Below are 12,285 nucleotides of genomic sequence, written 5' to 3' on the forward strand. Positions count from 1 at the left end.
ATAGAAGAGAAATGAGTTGTGTCTCTCTTACTCACCCTCATTGAACCATTTATAGCAAAGGAATGGGAGGGTGGTGGCCACCATTGTGGACTTATTCCATGGTAGGTGGCCACCATTGTGGACATTGAATTTTGACATGTGTGTGGCCCCATGCATGTTTTTTTTTAAAGTCCTTTTGAGTAGGTAAAAGATAATCCAAATGGGTCCCATATGTGACCAAATTCCCAATTGTGCATAAAATCATATGCCCCACTCCAAAGTATGATCGGAACCGTTCATTTGATGGGCGACAATGTGATTTAATTTGTGCTCCGCTAATCAATCCTATGGGCTGATCCAAGCCATCCAATAGATCAAAATGTGAATATGTTACCCCATTTTTAAATCACTCCCATTTGATGATCCGAACCGTCCATTTGATGGGCGACAATTGATGATCTTGACCGTTCGAATGGTGGTTCGCAATGTAAATTGGTTGTGCCCCCTTAAATCATTCCTCTATGACGATCCAGACCATCCAATTGATGGGTCCCCTACCTAAGTAGGTTGTGTCCTCCTAAATCATTTCAATGGGCTGATCCGAGTAACTCAACCTGATGATCGTAACAAAATTGGTTGTTAAAACGACTTCTCTGAGATCTTGACCGTTCTCTTGATGATCATCTTTAGGTGTTGGATCGAAGTAGGTTCAAAACTCATTTTTCACTAAAACAATGCGCGGGCCACCCTGTTTGATCCAAATCTAAACAAATGCTCAAGACGGGCCCATCAATCGGATCCAAATTCTCTCTTGCTCGAATTCTTGGGAATAATCTCTCTCAACACTTAACGGAAAAGTGCGAAACATGGCGGAAATGATTGGATGGGGTTTCGTCCAAGCATAGCGAACTTGGGTCCGATCAAAATGGGGTGTCTACAGATGCCCCTCTTTGGCAGAGCGTGTGTAACACGCGAATGACAAAGCTGAACAAACGACACATTTTGACTGACCCAAAAGCAAAACAAATTTTTGGTTTTTTTTTTTTTTTTTTTTTTTTTTTTTTTTTTTTTAGCTTTAAAATGATATTCACAAAGATAAAACTCTACCAACAATAGAGAGATAGCCTCTCACTAACTTTTAACTCGGCAACTAAGACATCTCAAAGAGATAGTCTCTCCCTAATACTCATGACTCAACTATCTAAAACAAATACGCAAGGGTTCTATTAAAGCAAACACAAACACACTCTTTTTAACAACAAAGCTTTAAGAAAACTAACACAATGAAATTACTTTTAGAGAATGTAGACCATTATCAATGCAAATATAAATCAATCACCCGAACAAATGTGAAACAATCACTCAAAGAGTCGGTAACACTCTGGGAGTTTCAAAACAATCACCCAAAGAGTCTGTAACACTCTGAGAGTCTCAAAACAATCACTCAAAGAGTCTGTAACACTCTGAGAGTTTCAAAACAATACAGAAATCTTTATACTCAAAGAGCCCTAACTACCCGAAGAGTCTCTAACACTCAAAGGGTCTCAACTACTCAAAGAGTCTCAAACGCACACGAAAAACCTTTATACTCAAAGAGCCTCAACCACCCGAAGAGTCTGTAACACTCAAAGGGTCTCAACTACTCAAAGAGTCTCAAACACATGCAAAAACCTTTATACTCGAAAGAGTCTCAACTACATAGAGAAACCTTTATACTCAAAAAGCCCCAACTACCCGAAGAGTCTGTAACACTCAAAGGGGTCTCAACTACTCAAAGAGTCTCAAACACATCAAAGAAACTTTTATACTCAAAGAGCCTCAACTACCCGAAGAGTCTGTAACACTCAAAGGGTCTCAACTACTCAAAGAGTCTCAAATACATCAAAAACTATTTATACTCAAAGAGTCTCAACTACCCGAAGAGTCTGTAACACTCAAAGGGTCTCAACTACTCAAAGAGTCTCAAACCAACACAAAACATTTATACTCAAGGAGTCTCAACTACCCGAAGAGTCTGTAACACTCAAAGGGTCTCAACTACTCAAAGAGTCTCAAATCAACACAAAACATTTATACTCAAAGAGTCTCAACTACCCAAAGAGTCTGTAACACTCAAAGGGTCTCAACTACTCAAAGAGTCTCAAATACAACACAAAAATATTTATACTCAAAGAGTCTCAACTACCCAAAGAGTCTGTAACACTCAAAGGGTCTCAACTACTCAAAGAGTCTCAAATTAACACAAAACATTTATACTCAAAGAGTCTCAACTACCCGAAGAGTCTCTAACACTCAAAGGGTCTCAACTACTCAAAGAGTCTCAAATTAACACAAAAATGTTTATACTCAAAGAGTCTCAACTACCCGAAGAGTCTGTAACACTCAAAGGGTCTCAACTACTCAAAGAGTCTCAAAACAAATCAAAACATTTATACTCAGAGAGTCTCAACTACCCGAAGAGTCTGTAACACTCAAAGGGCCTTAACTACTCAAAGAGTCTCAAATCAACACAAAAATATTTATCGATCTTATATCGAGTTCATTGATAGCATAGCTATCTCCTGCCGAGAATAAATGGGAGTGCATGATCATTGCTGAAAACCAAACTCAAATAAGTTGAAAGAATTTTAGGGTGCTGACTCTCTTTAATAGATGAAAAGCATTCTGATGAGATTTGAAGGATGCAGGAGTAGATTATATACCCCGCTGGGAATTGAAGTTTATGAAACTTTGACTCGAAAAGAAACAACTTGATCAAGGAATTCAACTCAAAGAGTATGTTCAAGCTTCTCTGGTTTCTATTTGCTAAGAATAGATATCCCAGTTATCATTGTGTAATATCTTTTATGACGCAAGTCATAAAAGATGCCCCTAGTATGATGTGCTTCCATGACAAGGTCTTAAGAAAGCAGAACCAAGGTAAGTAGGAAAAATTTGAGTTTGCATGGGTTCTTTCTTTGGTATAATGGTAAGACCATCTTCACAAAGGCTGAACGTAAGAGTTCTTCATTTTGCTCAGTGCTTGAGGCTTTGATGTTTCAGGCAGGTCTGAATAACAAATCTCTTGCCCTTCTTTGATTCTTAAACCAGGATCTACTCTAGATTTTTCTTTACATTTCGGAAGGTGTACACCCATTCTCTCCAGTGCCAAACACTTTTGATTCTAAAAGAAAACAATGAGAAACAAGGAACAGACTACTGAGGACTCTTTCAAAGAAGACTTACAATATTCAAGGGACTTGACTAAATTTTGATTCACTCTTAAATCAAATGTGTTATTTTTAAATGGTAAGGTCAGCCACTCTTAGAATAGTCTCAAAAACCATGCCAAAAGGCTCTAGTTTCCTCAATCAGGACATCCGTCATGGTTATACCCCTTCGGATTGCTCGGTTTTAATGCCCCTAGTTTAAAAAGGTGTCAAAGTAAGCCTTGCTGACACTATTCGGATTCCAGGATCCTGCCCTATAGAGGTTGCTTCTCGGTCTCCTTGATTTGTCTTTTCGGAAGAAGTCAAAATTAATGTCTTCCAAGTTTTCAGTCTAAAAGACCACTTATCTCAACTTTTGCTTTCCAAGCTTTCAGTCTAAAAGACTACTTATCTCAATTTTTGCTTGTACTCAAACTTGGGAATTCTACGTAACTGAGGAACTCCTTCTGCTTCTATTCAACTCAACTTTTCATCGGAAGTATTTGCCTCTGACTAGATTGTCTCTTCAAGTTTTCAATCCAGCATACCACTACCCTTACTTTATGATAAGTCAATCTCTTTGCTTGTTGATTTAGCAAGAAAAATGACTTTCACCTTTTTCTAGGCCGCCCTTTCGGGTTTTCAACCTAGCGGGTCTTAAGACTCTCATTCTTTTCTTTCTGTTTTTCTTTTCATTTGCCTCGAACCTTTGCTTATTTCACCGGTAGGACTTTCTAGGTGGGCTTGGGTTCAAAATGGTTGAATACCTAAGGTTCTAAGGATTTGGACCGAATCTGGTCTAGCCAGACTACCTACGTACCCAAAAAATGGAGGATCAGATCCGCGTAGTTCGCTTAAGGATTTTTCAAAGAATGGTTTAGCATTTAGCTTCAAAATTTTGAAAAGGAATTTTATCCCAAGGTTTGACCGAACCTGAATTAATCAAGTTGCCTACGTACCCCTGAAGAAATGGGGATCAGGTCCGACGTAGTTCGGGTGCACAATGCCCCGGATTTATAATATGTTTGAAAAGAAACATTGGCTTTAAATTGTTGGCCCAAAGGGTTCTCAAAAGGATTTTAAAACGTTAGGATTTTGGCTATTAAGGCTCAAACGTCCAATGATGGCCTCCTGATGTATTTGATGTATAAGCTCTTGAATGCTGAGGTTCAATGACTTTGAAAATTTTCGAGGAGTCTGATGGCATGTCAGGCAAAACTTCAACCACTATGCTCCACTCCCATCTTGCCTTGAAATCATAATGAAAATACACAGCCCAATTTTTCTTTTAGGGCTCAGATCTATGACTTCATTTCGAGAAAGTCTTCTCTCACTTCTTCATCAGCTCCACAGGATATCTGATGCTCAATTCTTTAAAATTTTACTCTTCAACTGAATGTCTAAAGCAGATGAAGTCTTGCTTTGCTCAACGACAGGGCATTCCCCTGGTTTATCCTTATAGGATCAAGCAAGACTACCTCAAACCCCTCTAAACAGGTTTATCAATTCTTTGCGCTCCTTAGGAGATAAAGTTTTTCCAATCCATTTCTCCCGAATTTCGGATTTCGATACCACTATCAATGGCTTCGATTTCTTCTTTAAGTGGCTATGCTCGACGCTCTTCCTCTCGTTCGACCATCTTTCAGATCTCGAGGTGAATTTCGTCTGCATTCTCATCCGAAAAGGGGGTCTTTAGTTGTTTAAACATTAGATCTAAGAGTGAATCATAGAGTATCAAAGATACGAAATCAACCATTTTATTGAATTGAAGACTGTAAGTACATTGATGATTTTTGACACACCTCAATGGGCTCTTTATCAGTTCTGATAGAAAACAGAACACTGACTCTATATAAGAAAGACTGGCAGATATGACACTTCTCTCTTCTTCTTTTTTAACATCTACATAACTGAACTTTTTCAACTTAGAGAGAAGAAAGTTGATGTACACTCAATGAAAGATAAATCTAAAGACACAGGACACTTCTTCAAAGGTAGTGAACTGACACTGAAAGTTTATAGATGATACACCTTTCCCCATGATAATGATAACTATAAAGTTCAATCCCAGAGTAGGAATCCCAGAAAAGGCAACTCCACAAGGTCTAGGTTAAATGGGGCAACAAAGGCTTATGTTGACAATGTGGGTAAAACAATAGACTGCCTGGATCAAGTATGATTGGAAATGGTCAGTCTTTAGAAAGAATGGTCTTTCGCTAAACATAGACTCTTGACTTGGAAGCACACACACTAGATCAATAGTCATGGGATAAAGATTCTGAACAAATAGAGAAAAGAGTAATCTTGAAACACACCAAAGGGTATTTTATTCTGAAAATCAAAGAAATACTGTCTATGAAGGTTAAAGAAAAATAGACAATGATAATATGACCTACATCAACAACGTCTCAATGAATTCTCAATCCACACCTTTAAGTCTCATTTGAGTATGACTTGTCTTCTTTTGGGAATGAAGAATCAGGAACGATAAACATCCCTAATCAAAATAAGTTTCGATCTCAGCAATGATCATGCACTCAAAGGATATAGGTAAGATCAAACTTTTTCATCAATGATTTCGATATGATCCAGGGGTAAAAGATATATGATAAACATGGATCAATGAAAAATCAATGGCTCAGATAATAGACCATGGCCATAAGAATGACAAAAGTAGGGTCAAGGACCAGATCTAAAATCTGAATGATGGATATCAACAACTGTACGATCAAGATGAGATCAAGATGAGATGAGATAGCATAAGATTGCTTTCAACGGATGGATCATGAATGACTAATCCTATGAGATCTTTGGAAATGAATGGGATTTACATCCTAACCCCAAAGGAAAAGTTTTTTAAATCTTCGCACATTTTATCAGTGTTACCTGAAGGCATCAATCCTAACCCTAATCTAGCGGAGTGGAGAGAGGATCTCGACTCATGACTTTGTTTGTGTACCTAGGACCGATCGTAGCCATTGGAAGATGGACTACGGCTTAATCTAGACACAAATGGGTTGGATATCCTAAACTAGGCTCACACACGTGATGCACATGTGTTCGTATACTACATGCATGTGTGGGTTAATCTAGGGGTAGGGCCAAGAGTTCCCTTAGCGCGAATCCATGTTCGATATACTGTACCAGTGTCCGGTGTATCAGTACGTGAACAAGAGATCCGTTTACGTACCATAAAGGTACTAGGCTAAGGGTGGAATGCTTCTCTAGCACAGAGGCACCAGGTGATGAAATCCCAGTCAACCATGCTAGATAACACTCCGGGTTCCTAAAATAGGACGTGTGTGCATGTGAGATGCAGGGTTTAGATGAAAGTGATGTAAGTGTGTGCAATAAGTTCGCGCAATCTATGATGCCTTCAGGTTTTGTTAGATTAAGTTTGAGTAAATGTGATGAGAAAATAAAGCATACAAAGTAATCTAACAAGCATAAAAGAGATAGAGTTTTCATGAGCCGGTTGAAATAGATTCAAATGAGTTATCCTTTGGAATTGTAATGAAGTTAGGTTGTCCCCAGCAGAGTCGCCAGTCTGTGGGACCCGATCCCGCGAGAGGGGTGGTGGCGCGAGCCGCCACGCACTATCTCTTGGTCTCTCGTACCCACGCGATTGGCGTGTGCCTTTTATTATTAATTTTAATTCATCTTTTATGTGAACTTGGGATCACTAAGGCAATCCGAATTCCACACAAAAGAGACTGACAGAGTCGCCACCTAGATGTGGGATCTAGGACCTATAATTAACCAGAAATCTAGACTCGCTACCTGGTTACAAGAATGGAAGGTATGGGGATTTATCCACCACATGCACCATTCCTGCCCGATAATCGGTCTTCAATTCCAAAAGTTAACTCTTTTAAATTCATTTTTAATGGCTCATTCAACTCTCTGTTAATGTGCTATCTATGTGACATGCATCCTATGATCTAATTTCAATGTGAATCCTAGATGTGTATCTTGATTTCTTAATTGGTTTGGATTCAATCTAAGTGAAAGTTCTCCTAAAATTCTAATTTCATGGAAAATCCTAAGTGATTTGATTGTTTCAACAGTTTTAAAAGTGATTAGCCCGAGTCCTCAGATGGCCTGGTATTCATCCAAAGAAGCCTACGTATCCCCGCCTCCACGAGAATCAAGGCAACGTAGTTCTTCGCGCCTATTCTAAGCTAGGATGCCTAAGACACCTAGACTTCTATCCTAGACTCGATCTAAAAGACCGAACCGGTTATTAAAGTTTCTTGTACGATTATTTAAATTTCAGTGAATTGTGGATTTTATGACACCCTATATGCCCTAACTAAATGCAGATTAGCCCTAAGCTAATGCAGGTGGTTCTTACAACCTATGTGTGACTAGGCTGTATTTCCTAAGGAAAACCAAGGGTGGACTAGCGTATCCTACTCTAGTCATCACTCGGCGATATGGATCGCCGACTGACCGGACGGAGGCGCTCCTATAACTCTAGGACAGACCCCTAACTCTAAAAACAAGCACACAACAAACAAACAATCAAACAACCTATCAAAAGAAAAATCCTAACTCTAAAACTCTCTATCTAGGAGAAACTCCTAACTCTAGAGGAAGATCTTTTGAAAATAAGATTTTAAAGGTTTTTGAAGAAAGTTTTTGATATTATTTACAAAAAAGGTTTGGCTGGACTTGGGATGTAAATCCCAAGCTGCACTACGTACCTCGGAAGAGGATCAAGCCAACGTAGTTCGAAACGAACTCTCAAACTACGCTTCTAAAAGAAACACTCACACTTCAGATTTTTTAAGGTTTTTTAAAGTTTTCAAATGTTTTTGAGTTTTAAATTTCTAATGTTTTTGGATTTTAAAGCTTTTCCAATGCTCAGGACCTTTAGATGAATTCACTCTTACAGAGAACAAACAAGCATAACCATAAACTAGGGCAAAGCCCTAAAGCAAAAAGGGAAAACCCCAAACAAGCAACTAACGCCTCAAAGAGACGAACCACAACAAGAAAGATAGCGTCCCAAGAAGAGAGAAAACGATCCAAGATCCCAAGCAAGCAAAGCTTTAATAAGACTGAGTTAGCCTCTAATCAAAGCGAAGTAATCAACAACTCTAAAGGAGAAACTCCGAACTAACAACACTAAAGAGAGGAACAAATGAGTCAGAGACTCTCTAATACTACAACTTAGAGGAGGAATGAGTCAAAGACTCCCAAATAACGCCAACAGAAGAACCAATGAGTCAAAGACTTCCTAGTAATACAACAAAAGAACGAATGAGTCAAAGACTCTCTAAAAGAAATGGAAACATGAGTCAAAGACTCCAATAACACCAACTAAAGGATAGATGAGTCAAAGACTCTCTAAGAGAAAAGGAAACACGAATTTGCACATTTGGCAGAGGTAAAACACCCAGCCGGGCCGGACAGCTACCTAGCCCTAGGGTGCAACAAATGTGCAACCCAATACCCATAAGGGTAGGGGTATGGAGCCAAGCCGAGTAGGGCGTTCTTCCAAAACCAAACGGCGCACAAAGAGGACTAACGAGAGAATGAGACCGGGCGGGTCTCCCAAACACACACAAAGATGAAGGTGCTTTAGAGATTTTAAGATGATTTTCAATTAATTTCAATTTTTTAATGGATTTTACCAATTTTTAACCATATGAGTGATTTTACAAGTGAAGCTGTTGCAAACGAACTCGAAATGAGTTGAAACTTCTCCAGCAACAAGATATGATGAGATGTAACTTACTGGAAGATTTTTACATTAAACTCATATTTAATATGGATTTAAAAATTAATTGACCAGATTGCAAAAATAACACATAAACTACTAGAAATAGATATCTAAATTCCATGAAATTTCTACAGTAGTAAGAGATAAGTGAAAATAGCATACTGTGAGATTTTCATGAATTTAGAAAACTATTTACTATCAGTTTCGAATTTTTCAAATTTCAAACCAGATTATGAATTAACACTACAGCTTATATGAAACAAGATCCAAATCACTTGAAAATTTTACAGAAGCAAGAAGTATAGAATTTAAGACTACTGTAAAAATTTGGAGAATTTTATCTGTGATTTGACGTCAGTAACAATTCTCCCAAAATCTGCTGATTTTCAAAGAAAGCATAAAATTATATACCAAACAAAATCCAAAAATTCTCACAAATTCATGGTAGAATGTATCATTATCATATTATTTTCCCACGAAATTTCATTATTTTTGGAATCTGTTTAGTATATCGTTTAGTTTTCTTTGTTAAAAATCATGCAAAAATCCGAAAATATACCAAATAATTCTAAAAAAATTCCGAGAACGGTGTACCTACCTGTGATCGAAATCCTCGCCGAATCCAAGAGCCGAAAAACTCGAAAATCCCGCCTCCGTGCTATCGCTTCCGCTTTCTTTCTCTTTTTCGTTCTTTTTTTGTTTCTTTTTCTTCTTTTCTTGTTTCTTTTTCTTCTTTTTTTTTCTTTTCAACCCCACATAGCAACTTTGTTAGAACACATGATAGAAGAGAAATGAGTTGTGTCTCTCTTACTCACCCTCATTGAACCATTTATAGCAAAGGAATGGGAGGGTGGTGGCCACCATTGTGGACTTATTCCATGGTAGGTGGCCACCATTGTGGACATTGAATTTTGACATGTGTGTGGCCCCATGCATGTTTTTTTTTAAAGTCCTTTTGAGTAGGTAAAAGATAATCCAAATGGGTCCCATATGTGACCAAATTCCCAATTGTGCATAAAATCATATGCCCCACTCCAAAGTATGATCGGAACCGTTCATTTGATGGGCGACAATGTGATTTAATTTGTGCTCCGCTAATCAATCCTATGGGCTGATCCAAGCCATCCAATAGATCAAAATGTGAATATGTTACCCCATTTTTAAATCACTCCCATTTGATGATCCGAACCGTCCATTTGATGGGCGACAATTGATGATCTTGACCGTTCGAATGGTGGTTCGCAATGTAAATTGGTTGTGCCCCCTTAAATCATTCCTCTATGACGATCCAGACCATCCAATTGATGGGTCCCCTACCTAAGTAGGTTGTGTCCTCCTAAATCATTTCAATGGGCTGATCCGAGTAACTCAACCTGATGATCGTAACAAAATTGGTTGTTAAAACGACTTCTCTGAGATCTTGACCGTTCTCTTGATGATCATCTTTAGGTGTTGGATCGAAGTAGGTTCAAAACTCATTTTTCACTAAAACAATGCGCGGGCCACCCTGTTTGATCCAAATCTAAACAAATGCTCAAGACGGGCCCATCAATCGGATCCAAATTCTCTCTTGCTCGAATTCTTGGGAATAATCTCTCTCAACACTTAACGGAAAAGTGCGAAACATGGCGGAAATGATTGGATGGGGTTTCGTCCAAGCATAGCGAACTTGGGTCCGATCAAAATGGGGTGTCTACACAATCATAAAATGATAAATAACATTAATTAGTCCAGACCAGCCGCTGGATAGCCTAATAAAGTAAAAACAATATCAAACACTTCAAAACCAACCACAAACCCCAATACGGGGACTCCAATGAAATCAGATGATGCCAAAGTAATCATCTGATATCAAATACACATGATAATATTTCTAATCCCGCCTTGAGATCAGACAGTACTCATGTCGATAATATCGAATAGAGTAGTCATCTGATCTCCTTCTTCCTATTAACAATTTATTTAAATAAAAAGGAATGAATATAATGAACTTTGATGTAATCTCACCTGAACAATCTATTTATTTTCAGAATCTAACTCAAAATTAAATAAGAGGAAAGAAGAGAGGAGAGAGTATTATCATAATCCAATAAATCTCTCTAAGGGTGGGCTTAGGCTATCGCCTTCATCGCCCTTGCAATGGGAGGACAAATTATAAGGGTTTTTAAACACTGAATAAGTCTAAGAAAATAAGAGGGTAGATAAGAAGGGGGGTCAATGAGACTAAGCAAGTCTCCACAAGAGAGGGGCTCCATATATCTCTTTTATTTCCCTTGCAATGAAAGGGGATTCTAATGATGAGGCTAAGCAAGCCTCCTACGTGCAACTCATTAATGAAAATACTATTGGCAATGAGAAATAATTACATAACCCACGTTACTATCATCAGCACATAAAGAAAGAAGTAGAACGTTACCTGATCAATATAATTACAGCCGAATGCTTCCTTTTTCTTAACATCTCCTTATAAAATATATGAAGAGATAATAGATAAGAGGAAAATCTAAATGACGAAACACTAACCAAAAATATGATTTTGAAAATATGGGAAATGAAATAATGTAGGGAAGGCTATTGACGTTCATGATATTAAATTTTCAATGGTTCAGACTCAACTTGTCTTATTTTATTCAAAGAATTATCAAATGGTTTTTACCATTCCTAAAAAGGATTCTCACAAAAATACATTTGGAATTAGTAGAAAATATCACCAACTCACAAACAAATATTGAAAGAAAACAGAGTGGAGCTTATACATTTATTAACATATGGATGAACTGACATCACTTCTTTCTAAAGATAAGATAAGCTAAAACTAGATAAGGGATAAGACATGGTTGAATTGATCTCATTATGTGGTTAAGCAACTTAGATTTTTACTAGCTTGTGAACACGATTTTGCCTAGGTAATCTTCCAAAAGTAATGAAGTCAGCAAAAGTCCTTTAATTATTCATAGGCTGATTTTTAGGAACTAAAAAAAACAATGATACTAACCAATTCCCTGTTTGAAACTACACAATACAACCTATTGACATTTGCACTGTTATATATATTTTTAACATTTGCACTAAAGCCTTTTTATCTCTTCCATCTAACACGAATATAAAATCCATCACATCTTAATAGAAAGGACAAGCTAATATAATGTAAATCTCAGTTTGCAAAGGCGTAGCTACGGGCATTACCCTGTTTCTTTCATAATAATTTTCTTAACAATATATACACTATATCTACTAAAGGATAATTGGGTTAAACAAAACAAAAAATGACACTAACACCTTCACACTGACACCCATATATTTCATTGTCAATGTGATCACTCAGACATACAACTCATTTCCTTTATAAATACAAAGATAAAAAATAAGTACATGTCTATGCCAACTTGC

The sequence above is a fragment of the Tasmannia lanceolata genome, unplaced genomic scaffold (genome assembly GCF_043159265.1).
Source record: "Tasmannia lanceolata isolate RefF3 unplaced genomic scaffold, GAP_Taslan_0.1 ptg000006l, whole genome shotgun sequence".
Classification (NCBI taxonomy): domain Eukaryota; kingdom Viridiplantae; phylum Streptophyta; class Magnoliopsida; order Canellales; family Winteraceae; genus Tasmannia; species Tasmannia lanceolata.